At 35.9% G+C, this 21,548-nt stretch overlaps 1 long non-coding RNA gene across 3 annotated transcripts in view; it reads left to right on the top strand.

Annotated features, from left to right (window-relative positions):
• The window catches only part of LOC145694799 (uncharacterized), a 49,412-nt gene extending 34,581 nt beyond the window's left edge, over positions 1–14,831 (top strand). For all 3 annotated transcript variants that reach the window (XR_014133049.1, XR_014133050.1, XR_014133051.1), the window contains exons 3-4: positions 7,582–7,695; positions 14,707–14,831. This is a non-coding gene — a long non-coding RNA (uncharacterized LOC145694799). The remainder of the gene's footprint in view (positions 1–7,581; positions 7,696–14,706) is intronic.
• Positions 14,832–21,548: the final 6,717 nt, after the last annotated feature.

Genomic DNA, 21,548 nt, shown 5'->3' with positions numbered 1-21,548 from the left:
AGCAGGCATTCGTCGGCAGGTGACACAGATATCGCCTGGACGGAAATTATATCGATAGTAGGTTGGTAGTCATAATGTTCTGACTGATCAGTACATACTAAATAAATTTAAAATGTAGGAAATTTTCAACATTCGGATTAACTTGCAGGAAATTTCAAAATGAAAAGAAGCAACTGACTTGGACAAGACAACGGTTAGTTGATGGGGCAATCTTTTTTTCTGGTCTTTGAGGTGTGAGCTTTGACCATGCCTTGTGAAATTTTGATGTTTGGTGCTCATCAGTCGCGCTTCCATTTTTTTTTTCTAATTGTTCCAGTTATGATAATTAACAATGCATTGCGCAGTTCGAATACATGTTCACGTTTTCATTCAATCCAACTCAAGCCGCTTCAGATACTATAGAGTTGTATTTGTTTACGAAGAATTAATTGCGTATTAGAAATACACCCCAACAAAACATTCTGCGTGCTCATCTGCTCATTGTTAAAATGCGAACGTAAGTTGCATTAGATATCTAAGCAGTTCCTAGTCTATGGATAATTCAAGCAATGCTAATTAAGTTCTTTCTAGGCAAGCACTTCTGCTGTTCATAAACCTTACGCATTGGAGTAGGAAAAAAAAGAAAAGAAAAGAAAGAAAGAAAGAAAGAAGTAAAATTGGTAATTTTGCAACCGTGACTCACTCGGGCTCATGCTCTCTATTCTCAATGGAGCTCGCGTTCGCTAATCTCAATGAGGATCACACTAGTCAAGTTTCTCACTAATTCGAGCTTGAGCTTGATATTTACTGTGAAATTCTCTTCAGCTCGATCTCGTAATGCCACACGTCCTTTCTTGTTTTTACATTTGTCTCACCATTTTCGATTTATACGGGTGGCCGTGGGCTTTTCAATTAAGTTTTTGTTTTCATTTTGACCCGCCGCCATTTTGCACAGGGTTGTCGTAGAGAGTCGAGACTTGCTCCATTTTCCTTCATTTTACAACAGATTTCAAACGATGTGCTACTTAAACCCCCTTGCCATTTGAAACTTTTTAGTTGGATCCCGTCTGGGGCCCTGCGGGGAACCCTGAGGCAAACTTTTTACCCCAAAAATGTGTGGCCTTGAAAATGATGGGATACATGTTCACCGAGTTTTCCATTTACCCAATCGTTTCCGAACAAATGACTCGGTTCAAACTATTTTAGCAGGTAATTTCCTAGCTATGGCTTTTTAAATATCTAGTAATTGGCCATGTTTTTGGCCAATATCACGGGAACGGTAAGCCATAGAGATATGATATTGTTGGTAATCAATCCCTAATAGAATGCTAAACATTTTTGTCCTGATATTAATTGGTGGCCACTGGCCAATCACTGGCTAGTTGGACAGTGACTACCGGTTACTATTTGGTACCAAAATGTTTGCCATCCTTTGAGATATTGATCAACATCAATATGATCTCTCTATGACTTACGGTTCCCGAGATATGGCTGCTTAAATTTCTGTAAATCGGTCATTTTTTGGCCACTATCTTGCGAACGGTTAGATTGACGCGAAAAATTTAATCATTTTGTCTAATAGTTTTTGATGCTCTATCTAATGCAGTGTACAAAATTGAAAAAATTGCAAATAACAGACAGACGGACAGATAGACACACAGACATAGAGAATTCAGTAACGAACTTTTTAAGTTCGTTGAATATGTTGTAACTCACGATATCCCGCCCGGTGACACGTATAACTTCGGGATTCGTCTAGTTATAACATATCCAATGCGAACACAATTGTCTCGTTCGGATCTCACAAGGGAACCTCCCGAAAATGATAGCTGCAGTGAAAGGTGTGGCCTATGCCAATTGAAAGAGCTGTAACAGAGATGAGCATTCCCAAAAAATTAGCTGCCCATAGCAATAGGCTCAGGAAATATAAGGGGTGGAAGTTCGGGAAACAGCAAGGCTGCACAAGGGGGAAAAGTGCAAATTCCACAAAAAAAAAAAAAAAAAAAAAAAAAAAAGGGCACGGCAAAATACAATGCTGACAAGTGATGTATAGAAAGAGACTTGCCACAATAGGGAACAAATGAAGGCCACCAGTGGGGTTAACAGTGTGGCCAACTGCAATGAAAAGTAAATGTTTTGCAAAGAGCACTATACGAAGTGAGTGTAATATTCAGTGTCAACCTGTCATGTAGAACATAAGATATGGCGTGTCTAATCAGTGGTACAATCTAACAAAAGAAAATTGAAAAAACAGAAGTACGAAAAATACGGAAAAAATGGAGTTGGCCATAATGCGCCACATTTTATCAGGGGCTGTACATATTAGAATGAACAAAACAAGAAGTACCGAATATGCAGGAAACCGACGTACCTAGAGTCGAAAAGAAAAACGAGTTCCAAAGTTGGCAAGACTGGCCATGGACATCCAGACAAGTCTAATATAGTTAGGCCACTCGCTTTAAAAAAAGAAAATTCCGGCAACAGGCATCACTCGCAATGCATCAATGTTAGAGTGATTGAGGCAATGTCAAGTCGGGGAACATGAAATGGTTGGGTTGAGTCAACAACCAATAATAGAAGTAGTGAATATTATGTCATGGTTGGGTCGTATGTGGGAATATACAGGGTGTCCCACCAAACTTCGTGACCTGAAAGATTTGCGAAACGAACAAAAATGTGACGGATCCAGTTGTGCAGGAATGTACCAATGTCAGGGGGTGAAAAATCTGTGAGAAGCAAGTGCCCCCAGGATCCCTATCATAAGGCCCCAGGAGCCAACTTCAAATTTTCAAATGGAAACAGGGACCGAGTGTTACCTCTCTCGATTGATCATGGAATGTGCAACAACATATATAGGAAACATTTGCTATATGAAGTATGTTTTCCAAAATGGCCGCCATAAATATGTGCTGTCTTAACATGGCATCAAACAATGTGATCTCAAATTGCTGCGAAGCGAAAAGAGATGTTGCAAATCCAATTGCACAGGAATGTACTCATGTCGAGGGCCAAGAGAACTTTGTAAGAAGCAAGTCCCCCAGGGCCCCCATCATAAGGCTCAAGGGGGTCAACCGCAACATTTCAAATGGGAACAGGAGCGGATGATATTTCTCTGGATAGATACAACACCGTCTATAAAAAAACATTTGCTATATGAATATGAAACAGATGTCAGGCAATGACAACTAGCGGTGTTTCCCATATGATCAGACGATGACTTATTTATGGCACGAGCCATAGTAGAAGGCGACTTAGTTGAAGAAACTACACCCTCTCAGTAACCTAAATTGCACGAAAATTTCCAAAGCAGGTTCATTGACCTGACTACCGCATGTTGCCCACTTTGTCCAAGAGCGGGATGGTTTGTTTCTAACTTTTCTACCGAAAAGCATTTGTCTGGAATGGTGTTTCGGAGACAATAAAATAAAGAAAATATACTAGGCAGAGAGAGAGCAGGGAGGAGGGAGTGTACCAATTATTCTTTCCTCTAAACCAGCGTTTCCCAACCTTTTTCAACTTGCAGCACACTACGGGTGTAACATGGATTCTCGCGGCACACTTATAGATATTAATATTTGTAAATATAAAACACACTGGTATTTTTTCTTTGATTACTGATCTCCTTCGCACAGAGAAGAAAGCTCGATCACTGAGTTTTCCTCGTGGTAAATCACTCTGCTTATTTTTCATTCTAATTTAAAAGGAGAAAACAACTGCAATGAAATGTTGGACTCAGGTTATTAAAAGTACGCTTACTCTTTCGAAAACTGTATCCAACCTTTTACTAAGAATGAAGATCATTAAATAACGAACGAACAAATAAATCTATTTTACTTTTAAAACACAAATGTAAATAATTTATCGAAAGGGTTGAATGATATTTTAAATTTTCAAGTTACGAAATAGTCTGTAACGATAAAGAAGAATAATGGTCATAACAATAACAAATACTTTTTTCAACATTAGAAATGTACAGAAAAGTAACACGGCATGAAACTTAAAATTGTAGATTCATAGTAATGTGCAATAAAAATATACATTTTCCCCTACGTTTTGCAATTTGATTGCTATAGAATTAAAAATTTTGTTTTGATATCCTCGCGGTACACCAGTGGCCCATTCACGACACACCAATGTCGCGGTATTTTCACTGCTAGCTTCTCATTTTAGACAGGTATATTTACAACAAAGGGGGGTAGCGTGCACCTTTGCACCCCCTTAAATCTGGCCCTGTCCAGAAGTTATGTAGCCCTATATCGTTCATGGAAATAAAAACACAATAGTTATAACTATGCTAAATTACTATAGACTGCCAATTGCTCATTCAGAGAATTTATGATGTTCACTTTATTGCAATGTTCTTATACAGACTAGATATAGGCTACGGATAATAGTTTTATACAAACTAGATAATCAATTATTATTATTATTATTATTATTATTATTATTATTATTATTATTATTATTATTATATTTGAAGTACAATCAAATATCACATTAATTACTAGTTTTAATTAACTGAATTGAGCTGAAAATTAGATCTTGATCTCGGAAGATTAACTATTAAATTTATACGTTCTGTATCTTTCTAAAGTAATAAATGCTGGAATTGGTTTCAAGGCTGTTCCTGAGTGAATAATTTCTTCATAATAATATTAAAAGTTTTAGAAAAATTTTCGAGACATTCGAGTCGAGTCGAGATTTTTATGAGCTGTCTCGACTCGTCTCGAATTTTACAAAGTGTGTCTCGACTCGAATCTCGACTCGAATTCGAGTCGAGTCGAGTCGAGATTCGAGACATGTCTCGACTCGTGCGCATCCCTACACTGTTTGTTTCAGGATTCTGAAAGCTTTTCTTTTCTTTGCAGGCTTGCATGAAGAGAACAGTGTTCTGTAGTAGTGCCGGAATCATGGTGTACAGTAAAGTTGAGCAGCGCATTAATATCAAATTTCTAGTGGAATTAGAAAAAAAGAAACACTATGAAAGAGAAACGGAATGTTGTGCAATGTTAAAAGAGGTGTATGGCGATAATGCTATGTCACGTGCGCGAGTTTTCGAATGGCATAAACGATTTTCAGAAGGTAGGGAAGAGGCTGAAGATGATGAACGACCCGGCCGCCCTTTGAGTTCAAGAACGGACGAAAATGTTCAAAAAATTAATGAGCTTGTGCGGAAAGACAGACGTCTGAGCATTCAGATGATTGCAGACATGACGAACATTAACAAAGAGACAGTAAGACAAATTTTGCATGGCAATTTAAACATGACAAAAGTTTGTGCAAAAATTGTCCCGAAAAACCTATCTCAGGAACAAAAAGACATTCGAAAGACCATTTGCTGTGACGTCATGGAACAACTCAAAGCAAAACCAGACTTGCTAACACGTGTCATCACATGTGATGAAACATGGATTTTCCAGTATGACCCCGTGACTAAGCTTCAATCCATGAACTGGAAGACTCCCACATCGCCAAGAATGAAAAAGCACGAATGAGCAAGTCGAAAGTGAAGGTAATGATTATAGTTTTTTTCGATATCAGGGGTATCATCTGGACTGAATGGGTGCCTCAGGGTCAAACGGTGAATCAGACCTACTACAAAGAAGTCCTAATCAAACTGAGGGAAAAATTAAGGAAGAAGAGACCGGATTTGTGGAAGAACGATGCATGGATCCTGCACCAAGACAATGCGCCTCCCTATAATGCCCTTTCTGTAAAGCAGTTTTTAGCAGCCAAGCGCATTCCTGTGTTGGCCACCCTCCGTATTCCCCAGACCTGGCTCCCTGTGACTTTTATCTATTCTCATAAGTGAAAAGTGCATTTTCAGCCTACGAAAAACGGTAGAGTTGTTGAACAGTGTGACATCTGATGACCTACAGCATTGCTTTGAATAATGGAAGGCACGTACAGAGGTGTATAGATAGGGGAGGGGCGTATATTGAATTGGATAACAATCAATTGTAATTTTCTTTGCAATACATGACATTTATGACACCAGTCTCGTTATTTAATTGCCACACCTCGTATATGATTTGTGACTTAAAAATAATATACTCATGTATATTTACCAATCCAATGGATACAATTTTATGAATTAGTAGTTGTCAGTAGAATTACAATCAAATAAAATACTAGGCAAAGTATCCGGAAATAGTTTGACACGAAGGAAACAGTTGGCATTGATAGAAACCTTGCACGGATGAGGAAATGCAAATCAGTTGTATTGTGAAATATTTTCATACATTTGACATTCATATACAATCATTTTTCCATAGCTTTATGTGATTGTTTGTCCTTCAACTATATATTTCATTTGTGTACCAGATAGCACTTTATTTTTTTTTCTCGCTATAATAAATCTGATTATTCTCAATGTCCAGTGTAAAGTTCCAATTGAGTAGCTTGTCAATAATTAAATAAATGATCTAACGTCAATAGAGGAATAAATATATTTACCAAGTGAGAAAACGTTTTTATTGTTTAAATTATACATGTCAAAAAGATAGAAATTTCTATGGTAGTAATTCAAATTCTGTTCAAATAAAGCCGCTTTGAAAATGGCTAATTTAAAGTGACATGACATGTGGTTTCAAAATTACGTAACCATATGTATAGGCTTGATCGAGACGACTCCAATTTGAGTATTCCGTTACGATGATATCTCGCCGGGTTGTCTACTGTATTCGTAGAAATTAATAAACATGAAACAAGGTATCTGCAGTGTATGATTTCATTTTTGGTTAAATATTAGGGAAAAGAACTTTTAAGAATATTAACAAAAAATATTAAAATAATAATAGTAACAGACCAATGTAAACACTAAGCAAAGCAACTTGAAAAATTAAAACATGGAAGTAAGTTAAAAGTCAAATTAACTGCTTCACCACATGTATAATACAGGAATATCTTACAAAACGCAGTTAATTGGTTTAGAGGTCTATTTACAAAAGGATTGAATTGAATTTGCTCCACCATCGCAGAAATTTATGATAATAAACATTAATAAAACTTGAATTCTTTTTAGTAATTTGAATCGACACACCTAATGCCAATTAATAAATATGCGTAATAATAAAAATAGTGTTAGAGCTAAACCCGCGTTGTTCAAATCCGCCTTATGCAGGGTATTACTATAAACAATTTATGATTCTTTGTTCACATGTGAATTCCAAATATTAAGATTATATATAATTTCAATAATTCAAACTGTAAATTTTAAAGTAATTTAAAAAATAATAATTTGGGTACTGATAGATCTGCGTCAGATCTGAGCATCGAAAAGCTTAAGTGTTTATACATAGCACATTAATAATATAGAAACACTTATACTCCTGTCCATTTCACTCCTGTTGTCATCTCTTGTACTCATAATTGTAGAAATAAAAGAAAGAACTACATGTTTTTATCATTTTAGAAAGCTTCCTGTATGTTCTACTGACCTACTGTATACTTTAACAGCTCACGGCTATGTTAGTGCTGCAATCTATTGAGTACAAAGCTTTTCTATAGAAATTTTCTGTGTTATATTTGTTGAGCTTTAGTAATAAATTAAAGTTGTGTTAGAATAAGTAATTTTAAAATTTATATTACATTCTCTATTAGGACGTGGCACATACTGCGCTGGCCTGATCTGTCCAAAAGCTACAGGATGCACCGTTAACCAATATGCTAACGAATCAGGAACATACACATATCGAGCTTGCACAGATAGCGAAGGTAAATGCCATGCCTCTCTCTTTTTTTCTTGTTCTTTTTTAAAAGATAATTTAGTATTAACAGAAAAACAAATGCTAAGTAAACATTGAATGTTTCCGCTAAATGATAACGAAATTGATAGAAGTGTGAAAGTTTACGAAAGTTAAATACTCCATATTGTTAATTCACAAATCTGGTTTCTTTCTGAAATAATTTTTCAATAACTGCAGAGAAAGTTAATGTAATTAGTGGTGATGCTGCTTGTAGATGTCACTAAGGTTCCTGGGCTATATTCCTTGCAATAAAGTTCCTCTTGTAATAGCTCCAGAATAGAGATGAATTTCTAAGTACATATTTCTGTATTTAAAAAAAGAATACATTTTTGTCCATAGTAAAAGTAAGTTACAAAATAGCAATAAGTTGGATCACACACTGAGAAAATTTTGCTAACGACTTTTCTTCATAAATAAGAACGTATTTAGATGCTAGCGCAGAACATCTCAAAGCATAATAATTTTATAGATCTTTCAAATATGATTAAATGATGTAATTAACAATTGAAATTACATCAAAGTGCTAATGTCCCTGTTGAATGTCATTCGTGCAAACGTCCGGACCTGTCCCAGATGGTTCTAGCAGGGAGATCAAACGGGCGAATGCTCGAATAGGTGGGCACGAGCCAATTGCTTACGATATAGTGGTGTACTCGTTCGATGACCTCGAAGTGGCAAAGCTCGGATAAGTGTGAAGGCGGTAATATTAAATGCAGATGAAATAGATATAAGTATTCTAAATGGATTTAGTGACTTATACATTCAGTTCCATTTCCACACATACATTAAAAAAAACTTATACTACTACTTACTTACCTTTGATGGACAAATTGTTGAAAAGTGTTTAATTTTACAACATTATTAATCTTTAGTGGAAAAACATTTGTCCCAAAGTGAGAATGCCAATCACTAGGGCTTATTGACTTGTACAAAATGATATCCGTAAATGTGAAAGTTCAATCACCATCATCATAGGTATTCTGCCATCATTGTCAGGTCATTTGCCGCAACTGAGAAGCTTCTATGTTTCAAGGTCTTCACCTAACCTCTTCGTCTTAACCTTCGATTTTTCTGTTTTGATACCTTCCATCAATTGAATTCTCCTTCGCCCTCTTCCTCTCTTTCCTGCTATCATACCCTCTAAAACGTTTCTTATGATACAGTCCCTTCTTAGCCAATTTCCTAATGTTTCTCTTCCTCTACTTAATAACTTCTAAAGTTGTTCTTTTCTCCCCCACCATTTCTAACATGTTCTCATTCGTTTCGCGCCCCACATTTTGAAAGTATCCAGTCATTTTTAATCACTTTTAAGTAATGTCCATGTTTCTGACCCATACAGTACAACACTCCAAACGAAGCACTTTAGAATCTTTTTTCTCAACTCCTTATTCAAGGTCCCACAAAATAGTCTTTTCTTGCTCCTAAAAGGTTCTTTCGCCATTCCTATCCTTGCTCTTATTTCACGTTCACACTTCATATTATCACTAACAATACTATCTAGGTATCGAAAACTAGTCACCTGTTCTATTTTCTCCCCTCTTACTTTTGTATTTGACAACGATCCTTTCATTCTAAACACCACGGCTTTTGTCTTTCTAACCATTTATTTTCATTCCATATTCCTCACAGCCCTTCCTGGAGTTTTCTAATACCTTATTGATTTTCTCTTCGGATTCTGCAATAAGTGCCATATCATCTCCAAACCGTATACATCTAATTATTCCGCCTCTTACTGAAATGCCGTCTTCGTTTTGTAGGCTATTTTTCACTATCTCTTCTAGATAGATATTAAATAATGTATGCTAAAGATAGCATTCCTGTCGAACTCCTCCTCCAATTGCATTCTCCTCTGTCATTTTCCCTTCTAACACTTACTTGTTGCTTCATATATGTTTCTTATGAGTCTTCATTCTTGCCATTCAACCTACCTTCCTTAGAACTATCAACAACAATTCTCAATTCATGTGATCAAAAGCCATTTTTTAGACCAATAAATACAAAATACACGTTTTTCACTTTTTCTATAAACCTTTTACCGATCACTCTTAAAACTTCAATTGCATTTCTTGTGCCCTTCCTCTCCTGAACCCGAACTGTTCCTTCTCAACTTTTTTCATTTGTTCTTCCATACAACGTTCTGTTCAGAATTCGAAGCAAAATTTTTGCTGCATCAGATATAAACAGTTCGATAATCCTCACATCTCTTTGGGTTCGATTTCTTAGCCGTCGGTATCATGATCGTCTTCAGAAAGTCCTTTGGCCACTGGGGGCCGCGGTGGCTCAGTGGTAGAGCGTTCACCTCTGGTGCTTGGGGTCCCGGGTTCGATCCCAGCCCCCGCCAAGTGAACTTTGTGGTGGACAAACACCGCGTGCGTGGGTTTTCTCGGGGTTCTCCCGTTTCCTCCCACTTTCTTCATTCCACCATTTCATTCATTACTCATCATCACCGTCTCCTTTAGCCTAAACGGCATAACCGTGGGACGTAAAACTCAAAGATTTCATTTCATTTTCCTTTGGCCACTGTCTTGTTTCATATGTTTCATTGCAAAGAATTCGATTGATATATATATATATATATATATATATATATATATATATATATATATATATATATATATATATATATATATATATATATATATCGTTTGCCTTTCCATTCCTAATCTTGGTAGAGCTTTTTCACACTCATCCCGTGGAGTACTAAACCCTTTATCATCTTCGCTTACTTCATTTTCTACTTCAACATCTAGGCCACATGGTATATTCCTACTCCGATATAAGTCTTCAATATATTCTTTCCATATTCCTAAGACTTCACTTCTTTCGCTGACTACCTTCCCATTCTTATTTTCTACTGCCATCGTAATACCCCCTTGTTTCCTCCAAAGTTCACCTGCTTGTATATTTTCTTATATCTCCCAGTTCTTCTATGTTCTCCCTCATTTTCTTTTGCAAAACTCTTCCCTTGCTCTGTATGTTTCCCTTCGCAACTCATTGTTTAACTTACTGTACATTTTTCTGTACCCTTTTGTATCAACCTGTTTCTATGTCTTCCTTTCCCTCATTTTCTGCAACATCTGTTCTGTAACCCATGGTTTCTTAGCCGCTTTGTGTTCGCGATAACCTACTACTTCTTCTGCAGCCCGCTGTATGCAAATTTAATATGTTCCCACCGTCCTGGGTTGAGTATTTTTCTTCGGATTTAAAAACGAAAAGATTTCTTACTTCCTCCTTTTTCAACTTTTCAGTATTCAATACGTTGTTGCCTATTTTTCTTCTGCCTACATTTTTCAGTTGAATATTCACTTCGGCCAGTACAAGGATATGATCAGAGAAAATGCTGGCTCCAGGAAATTTCTTTGCGTTCTTCAAGCTATGCTGATATCTGTCCTGAATCATTACATAATCTATGTGATATCTTCCGCCGTCTGTTCGGGATTTCCATGTATATCTTTTTCTTTTGTGTTGATTGAACCACGTGTTCCCAATTAGTAAGGAAGTCTGTTAATAGAAATTGACCAGTCCCTCTCCCCTTTTGTTTCTTATGCTTAAACTTTATTTGCCAACGACACTACCTTCCTGCTTTTCTCCTACAACTGTATTGAAATCTCTCATTACAATTACACATGCACTCCTCTTCTCCCTGTCTATAATCTCTTTTATTTTCTCATAATTTTCCTCTACTTCTTCAATTGCTCAAAAGTGTTTATAGTTTTTTTCTTTTAAAAAATAAATTAACAACTAAAATTTTATCTGAAATTTTCAACATTATTTTTTTGTAACAAACACACGCTTATGTGCCAAACATTGCTATGGAAGACACTTAACATCTGTTTCTGTGTAACTTTCTTTTAACGCAGGTTTTCATTATCAGTAGCATTAAGATAGTCTAGTGGACCTTGACTATTTTCTTCAGAATCTACTGTATTGTTTTGTATTGTATAGAAGTGCTACACAGAAGTGCGAAGTTAGTGGACACTCTTGAAGTGTTTATAAACACAGTTTGACATGCACTATTGTCCGTTTACTGTAGCTTGGCGCTGTGTTTTGACATAAAACCTGGCCAGCGAATCTTAGCAGTCCTTCCCCTACTTTCCCCTTATAGCAGTGGTAACAGTGGCACTAACTCATCAATTTTAGCACTAGGAGGGTTTGGTATTTGCAAGTTGTGTAAATTTCGAAAGAGTTTACTTTTTTTCTAATCAGGACCGTAACTTGTGTGGGGCAGGGGAGGGGCAACTGCCCCACAGGGAGGTTCCCCGCCGTTCGAAGGGGCCCATTTGGAGACAAAATTTTCTTAATCCATATACAATACGAACATGAAATTATAAATGAAGCATCAAACAGTTTCACTACATTACCTAAAGCAGCGCACAAAAGGTAAATAAAACAAAAGTGAGCCGTGGGCCCACTTCAGTAAAAAACGTCTATTATTAGGGGCCCTAGAAATAACATTTATTCGCATGGCTTTGAGATTTGTCAATATTGTCCCCTTAATTAATTTGTCATGTATGGAACGGGCCCAGGGGCGTAAGTAACGGCCCCGCAGACCTTGCCGTGAGAGAGAGCCCACAGGCTCCAGGGGGCATAAATAGTAAGAGAAAGATAGAAAGAGGGGGGCCCAAGAATGAGAAAAACAACTTTTTCTAGGAGGCCCAAATACACGTATTAATGCTTGCTCCCCAGAAAAAATCTAAGTTACGGCGCTGCCTCTAATGTGAATTTATTGGTACAGTTCTGTTAATAGTTAACTATATCAGGTTGGTATCTTTAAACCTTAGGCCGTGGAGAGAAACAATCTTACAAGAGGGTAGTATTCAAATTTTAAGAAGGTGGGGAAAGGAGAGCAAGGATGAGAAAGATGAGAAGAAAGAAAGAAAGAGAATGAAAGAAACTCTTCTACATTTACTTCATAATGAATTTAAGCACATATAAACGAAAAAGGGATATCGGAACCCACCACCATAATATTTGTGGAAGTGTTGGGAACATAATATTCTGAAGGAATATATTTCCCGCCAATTCTGGGGCCTCAGTATATGGATCAATTCTGGCCTTACAGCAGTGGCGGATCCAGGGGGGCGATCGTGGCGATTGCACCCCCAGGAAAGGAAACTCACTCATTTTATATATTTAAATAAAACCCAATCCCAGAGTTTGGAACTCTTAAAAGTAGCTCTAAGTAGCAGTATTAAAACCCACCACCCCCCAGGAGTCCGTCCTGGATCCGCCTCTGTCTTACAGAAGCTACCATCTAGACATACACCTCGTGGGACTGAGGAAAACCTTAATAAGGAATACCAACTAGAGACGGGTTCATGCCCACGTTCGATCTACCTATTTTAATGCCTTTTTTGTGTTGCATAGTGTCTGGTAAGGGCACCCAAAGAGGGCAAACATGTACAGCTTTAAAATGTTTAAATGTTAAAATTCGCTTTATACTGTACTTTGAGCACGTAATTCAATGTGTATTATATTCTTCTTACAGCAGCATGGTTTATTTCCTAATACTTTAAGTCTGTGGTTGTTAGTATTTGTAATTATTGCATCATACTAATCCTTCTCAAAGCTCGTTCAATTAGTATGAAATTCTGGACTTAGCAGTTTGCAACATTGCAAACCTTCACCAACAGGCAATATGTGGCAAGAATATTTCCACCTATACTCGCATCGAAATTCCAAGCCCTTGTTTACAATCAGTACAATATGTTTCTGTCGCCTTATCATGAAAACAATGCTGTCCAGCGAACCTAACGGTCTTCGTTTTCTCTGTTTATTGTTTACAACACAAAGTGCCATCTTCCAATATTGCCAGGGGTAAAGGTTTTCGCACACTTTCGAATAAGAACACTTGTACAAAATTGAGTTTGCATTATATGTAAGATTGTATTACATAGTAACTAACTCGATTTGTCATAATGTCTCAGTCATCTCAAAAGCAGCAATTTATGTAGTAATAGCACTTGGTCCATGACTGTGCAGAAATAGGTACATTCGGTTCGGCGATTCATGTGCCTGGCAACCATGAATTAACCATGTAGGGGTGAGAAGCAAGGTTTTGACGCTCGCACTACAATTGTTGTTTGTAAACAATTTTCCAACCTAGAGTGAACGGACAATATATTGTTGATAAATAAAACAGGTGTTTCATTTATCACGAGAACTTCCATTGCCATCTGTTGGTAAATGAATGAAGTTCTGTCTTACTTAACCCCTTCAGTGTGGGTGGCGAGTTAACTCGTGTCTTCAAAACGCACCTGCTGTGCGGATGGCGTATATATACGCTTTCATTATGCTTTGGCTATTTTGTATTGCGTATGGCGAATATACTTACCCATAGTATGAGTACTGTTATTCCTGACAATATTTAGCGAGTTTGCGCTCAACTAGAAACCCCAAGAGACCACACAGAAAAATTGGGCTTGATCTGTTGAGGCATTCCCAAATTTTGTGTAACCTAACCATATGATGATGATGATGATGATAACCGTAAATACGACAATGACAAGTTATAGTAGCTAATTAGAAGCAACAAAGATCATAATGCCGAAAATTTCATTGTGATTGCTTGAGAGGTTCAAAAGTTATTAAAAGGTAACAAATTCCAAAGTTCTAAAAAAAAAAAAAAAAAAAAAAAAAAAAAAAAAAACCTACACTTTTTACAGCGGTTCGCATCTGAAAATTACGCATCTAAAGGGGTTAAGGTTTTCTATTAACAGATTGAATTATCCAGTTCCGGTTTCTGTGTCTTTTTTAAAAAGTGATTTACACGACTGTGACTTTCACCCGTTCGTATTATATTTTATAAATTTCATATTTAGCCAGTGTGAGCAGTTTTTACGTAAAATAAATATCCCGTTATATTCAAAACTCAAATTTGAATTAATGAATGTTGTGTTGTATTCGGGAAGAGATGTACTAAAAGTTTATTAGTAAAACCAGTGTTCAGGAAAAACTAATGTATGCATTTCTGTTGCAGGTAATGTGGTGGAAGCAGACTATGAAATTTCATAAAATGTTTTGATCATCCTGTCAGAACAATTACAAGAAGATTATTTTAGTCAAATTACATAATGTAAAAATTAATAAAATAAATATAATAAATATTACTCGTGTGTTTCATTGACTTTACAAAAAGAAAACAAAAAAGGTGAAAAAACTAATATACTGTTTAAAAGTTAAAAATGAAGAAAAAATTATATTATTAAGGAACTAGCAGCGTTCACCCCGCTTCGCTGCGGTCACCCCGGAACGCAATAAACTTTGTTACTTAGATAATTTTTACTTTTTCGCTTTCAAGTGATATGATAAAAACCATAGAAGATTGCAGTAAATCTCAACATTATATCGCCTGTCATTTATGTTAACCCGCCCCGCTTCGCTGCGGTCATCCCGGTGCTGGCATATTGTAAAAGTGTCTGTAAAAATAAGCAAATCAATTAAAAAATTTTAAACAGAAGATTCAAGCTCTTTTCCGCTGTATATCGCCTGTCATTTATGTTAACCCGCCGAGTGACACGGTCATGCGGGTTGCATATAAATACGTTTATTTTTACCTATGATGAACTAACAAAGGATTTGTGGACACTTGAATGGTCAATTATCTCAAGACACTGGTAATTAAAAATTAAAGTGATATGATAAAAACCATCTAGGGTCCAAATCCTAATAACCCCCCAAAAATGAAAGAAATTGGTTCAGCCGTATTAGCGTGATGAGCGGACAAAGGATTTTGTACGTTCTCTTTTATATATATAGATTAAATTTTACCTTGGAATTTTGAAAAAGAAATAACTGAATTTTTATTGTATATTCTGACAAGAAGGAATAAAAAAATCTTTGGTACGTAAGTTATTTGTACCTCTCTATACACTTTTGTTTGAATATATGCAGTGTCTTTTCCTTTAGGTAATATATTATGTAATTTAACTTAGATAAAAAATGAAATTTAGTTACAATACTTATGACACCTGTGTGCAATCTTACTTAATAGTTTACGCAATGCAGCATCCGAGGTTTAAAACTATTGTATGCTAACTATTCATTCTTAAGTGAGAAAGCAAAGCTTTGGCGAGAATCACAAGATGAAAAGACTACAAAAGTTTTATGGTGGTGTTGAGTTATTGTTTTTTATACAATGAGAATAACATTTCAAAAAGCACTTTCTAGATAATGTTAGAATGGAGACTAACAAATTGACCAATATTAATCTATTATGTAATACTTACTATCTATTATTCATCAATTTTCTACTCTGCACTTTATCTACTTCAAATTTTGGATTTCCGTTTAGAAAAAAATTATATGGAATTTTAACAAATTACCTTGAAAATTTTGAAGGAAACGATATAAATTAGTGAATACATTGTGTTATTATCTGATAGATATGTCGAATATACTGTATGTGGCTCTAATGTAATATTTTCTACAAAATTTTTTGTTATATTATTTTAAATAAAATAACAAATAAAATTCATTATTTTTTTTAAAAAAAATCTGTTACTGACACTTAACAGTTGGAAAGTATAGAGTAAGAAAAAGGAGTTACCATCAAAGAAATAATAACTTATGATTTTAATAAAATTTCTATTTGAACACTGTAAAATTATGAAATACAAAATAATCATAAAAAAATATGTAATTTGATGTAAAGATTCAAATTATTACATTTCGATTCCCGGTGGGCCACTCGGTCGAAAAAGTGTGAAACGCTTTTTCAGCCCATCCACCCTGAATGAGGTTTTCCTGGGTTTTCCTCATTCACACCGCCATTCACCGGGGTGGTACCTAACTTATAGGTCTCAGTCCATTTCCTTTCTTTCCTTTCCCCGGATAGTGTGCTCGCCGAGGGACGTCATTCCTCAACCGTGACGGGCTAAATGGCCATAGATGCTGAAAGCCCAGAAATCTAAATCCTAAATCCTAAATCAAATTATTACATTTGTAGTTTGACTTATTTGTATATTTCAAATACCAGATTATAGTGTATAGGCTATTTCACGTGATCACATTTTTTTTCCATATCTTAAATGTAATTTTTATAGTATGAAAGTTTGAATTGATTAAATCACGTAGCTTGCATGAAACTTTTATACATCTTACACATCAAATTTTAATAGTTATTTTCGTTCTTCATTTATCAACATATTTTTTATCTTGCATACGAAAAGGAATACCAATATACGTCCTAGAAAAGCTTTCTTAACGTTTCTGGGCTCATCAATGGAGCTCTTTTTCAACTTTGTCTACTAATGAACAAATATTAAACTACATGACTAATACTAAACATACTAAAAAAGGTTTTCATGGATGAAATTTTGCATAGTTTATGGTGCTAGACATTGATCTGCTATACAATCGTGTGAAATAATATGGTAAGTACGCCTTTGGTTCTTAAATTGTAAGTAAAATGAAAATCAAATGAAAGAAGTTTACTTATGCTTATGCGTAAGTTTTACTAGTTGATGCGTAAGTGCGTGTTCGTTTTAGCTTCCGGCGTAAGCATACTGGAGCGTAAAGTTTCACTCTAGGTGTGTATCTGTATGTGGTACTTTTTGGTTGACATGTGGCCTATCATCTAAGGAATAAAGGGGCAGGCTTGGTTCGGCAACAGAGATAGTGTTCCATAGTTTTGCATGACGAGAGCTTATGAGTTCGGTTCACCCGGCTTGTTTCTACATTAGATAATGTATATTCTCTCATGCCTTTTCAATATAAATTTGTATCTGTTTGTTCAGAAATCTATTGTGGCTACATATGGTTTAATGACAATAGAGATAAACATGATGAGTCACATCCAGCTGGTATTTCATGCATAACAAATATTGACAATGTGCTATCACACAGTGATTTCCATTTACTTTCTTTGAAGCAAATAGAACACGTTTTAATTTTACAACAGTTGACTCAGATGTATGCAACCTCAAACTTGGGATCATACATATTCAATCTTAACTCTTTGCATACCAGTGACATCCATGTGGATGTCATGAAAACGTATCCCTTATTAAGGGCCGTATTAATCGTGAGGATGATGAAATTTCTTAGTGGATACAACGCAACAATTAGTAACACTGTTTCTCCTTAGGAGACAGCACCTTACTAACAGAAAAGAATTAAAAAATGTGTTGTCTCCGTAGATGGCAGGCCTAAGAGAGCATTCAATTACAACACACATGGTTTGTTTTGACGATAAACGATTAGAAACTTTGAGATCTATCTCGAGATCGGAAAAGGAAAAACTTTGCCTTTGCTCTCTGGTCAGTGTTGTCACCTGAAACAGCATAAAATCCCTTCAGAACATTAGAATTTCTCTTTTTCAGTCCAAATGTTCCAGGATGCAAATAATTGTTTTTATCCTAACGTGAATGCTCTCCTCACGCGCGCACAATAACTATGCTCTATATAACGGTCTAGACAGTCTTTGAACAGTAAACGAAACCGGTATTAGAGCACGCATATAGGAAAATGACACCTGGAACGCAAGGGGTTGAGTTTGACAGAATTTTTGATACACTATAAGATAGAAACTATAATTGAGGAATCAGCTTATAATATACTGGTTATGCAAGGTGTTTCAGATAAAATGTCTACTTCCTATAAATCACAAACGGTTGAGGATAAGAAGATGAAACAGAAAGTGAGATAGGGAAGTGTCATAGGGTGCATTGCATGAGGCGTCTGTTTTTCCAGCAGGGCTCCCTATCATGGGGCACTAGGGTGTCACTCGAAAAAACTTAAATGGAATGGTTTGAGATCTGATAAATCACTGAAAGAACTATGAGGAAACAAATTAGTTTCGCAGGATTGTTTTGTGTGGGGCACCATGTACGGAATGGCCTCAATTCAATTGTGAGATCTTGCATAGTAGCTACAAGTATTTATGCAATATGTTACAGGGGAAAGACTACAAGATCAATGCAGATACCGTAAACTTCAGAGGATTACGTACAGGTGTTTGGCATAAAATGAATTTTTCGAAGTGAATCAGAAATGGCATGGTATGATGTATGATAAAGCATCGAAAGTGCCATAAGGGTACATACTGTAGCGAAATACGAACGCAGATGAGAAAAACACTAATACTGACATGGGGTACACAGATGTTCCACTTACCATTTACTTTATCCAAAAGATTGTATGGACTTCGTTGTCACAAATGTTCAAAATGTTATCCCTAAGCAGCAATAGAATGTGCAATCCTGGTGGTATATGTTCCGTGAGGCGCGTCCAATTCGGCAATGGTAATGCTTCGAAAAGTATTCACTATGCGGAACTTGTAGCTCTGCAGTTGTTGACATTTTCTTGTACGAAATGTTCTAGACCCGACTCCAGAAATAGAAATCTATGCAGGTGAGTTCTGGAGATTGTGGAACAATGGGTTTAGCGGACTCTTTTCATCTATCGCCGCGGGAATATCGTGTTCAGTTGTTCTCTGCAAATGTATACATACGAGTGGGGCTGCCATCCAATTGAAAGCACATGCTTTGATGGAGATCGAATAGTATACGTGGTTACCAAGGAAGAAACTGAAACGTTCAACAGACAACACTATATTAAAAGCAGCAAGGCCCAACAACATAATAATGCCCTATTATACTACCCCAAACATTGATTCTTTATTTATGTTGATTTATACCTTGCAGCTAGTGTGGATTTTCAATCGACTAATAATGCACGTCGTGTAGATTAACCTATTCTTCATTTGTAAAAGTTGTCTCGTCTGTCCATACTACACAGCATAAGAAGTTGGGATCTTGTGTTTCTTTCTTCCTTGCCCAAGCAAAATCGGTTCTCGTAGTCACTATCCGAAAGTTTCTTGATGGACAGAAAAATAAGAATGAAACTTGTATTCATGTAGAATATGCACAACACTAGATGTAGTAATAACTAAAGAAATTTACATACTTATTAAATTTGAGAAGAATCCTTCTTTGTCTAAGTGTTAACATACCAACTATTCGGTACCCTGGCCTTTATAAACAGTACCCCAACGAACAACTGTTTGCAAGAAACTTTGTTTCCTCCATCGTGTTTATTTGTAATGACAATCTGATCACATAATTTCTCACTTAACATTTTTGAGTGACCCCCAGTGCCCTCCGATAGGGGTCCCATGGTTAAAAAAAAAAGCACACTCCACTCGTGGCTCCGTGTGGCATTTCCCTATCTCTGTTTCATGTTCTCACCTTCAGCCGTTTGTAATTATAAGCACTGGTCGTTTAATCTGATGGCAAGAGCTTACAATTAAATGATGCCCCACCCGAAAAAATTGTTACAAAAATTGTTTGTTTTTTATGATCTTTTTAGTGATATATCAAACGATATACCTCCCCATTTAAATTTTTTTAGTGATCCCCAGTATCCCGTGATAGGAGGCCCAGTGGAAAAAACAGCACACTTCATTCAATACACCATATGACATTTCCCTGCCTCCCTTTTTGTTTTATCGTTTTATCTTCAGCAGTTTGAGATTTATGGTCACTGAATGTTGTATCTGAAACACTCTGTATATAACAGTATCGAGTCCATTGTACATTTAGAGAAAGTCTTGATCTCTGAGATTGAGCCTATTTAATGAATGAACGCTGTCATTCTAATTTTATAAGCTTTCCTTGGAAAAACAAGGTTTCAACCAGTACTACCACAATCTTAACTACAATGAAACTAATTATAAATCTTCCAATATTGCTTTAAGCTTAAAAAAGGAATTTGATGATGCAATTAATATACGTTTATTAAGGAGGCAGACTACTAAATATTTTTGAAAAACTAGTAATTTTTCTTTTGCCCGTTTTTCGTAAGTGGAAAGACGTAATAAAATGTAACTTGCCACAATAATAGATAATGTTATTCTACACCTGGAAATACGAAGCGGAAGAATTTTCAGTGTTGCAATTCATAGAAATTACAGTGTGACCTGAATTTGAATTACTCAAAAATCTAGGTAAAGGCAGCGAGTAGAAAAATGAACTCAACGGTAATTGATGACTTATCATACTGTCTATGTTCCTTGTTGACTACTTTTGAAATAATGTTTCTATTTATTTTGTAATGACTTATTTATTTTGTAATAATTTATGTAAGGTTTATAAAATAAATAGAAATATTATTTAAAAAGTAGTAAACAAGGAACATAGACAGCATGATAAGTCATCAATTACCGTTGAGTTCATTTTTCTAGTCGCTGCCTTAACCTAGATTTTTGATTAATTCAAATTCTGGTCACACTGTAATTTCTATGGATGGCAACACTGAAAATTCTTCTGATTCGTATTTTCATGTGTAGAATAGCATTATCTATTACTGTGGTAAGTTACATTTTATTATCTCTTTCCACTTACGAAAAACGGGCAAAAGAAAAAATATTACTTTTTCAAAAATATTTAGTAGTCTGCAAAAATATTTAGTAGTATATTGTCGCATATTTATAAAAACTTATATCTCAGTTAAATGATCCTGCAGCTCTCTTTTTTTTTAAGAAAAAGAAAATCCAATAAAAGTAATAAAAATATATAGGTGATTTGCGGAATTTATCGAGTCTTAAGCCAGAATAATCCACAATTCAACGTAAATGGTTCAAAGATTAAATCTGATACCCTCTACTGTCAGCAACAATCTCTACGGTTTCGCAATTTCTTTCCATGCCACGTTGCCGAACGTAAGACAAACTGCCGCAAACTGTAAGGGGATGGGATCAAGATAGAAAACGGTTGTCATATTGGATGAAGCCCAGCATACATTTATTTTGCACGTAATAGTCTGCACACATATCACACAAGGGACATACAGGGTTTTGAAGTCAGTAGAGAGTAAATTTTC

This window comes from Thermobia domestica, chromosome 9 (assembly GCF_964235325.1).
Source record: "Thermobia domestica chromosome 9, izTheDome1.hap1.1, whole genome shotgun sequence".
NCBI classification, from domain to species: domain Eukaryota; kingdom Metazoa; phylum Arthropoda; class Insecta; order Zygentoma; family Lepismatidae; genus Thermobia; species Thermobia domestica.
Note: the sequence above shows the minus strand (reverse complement) of the source record. Positions and strands in the feature narration are given on the sequence as shown.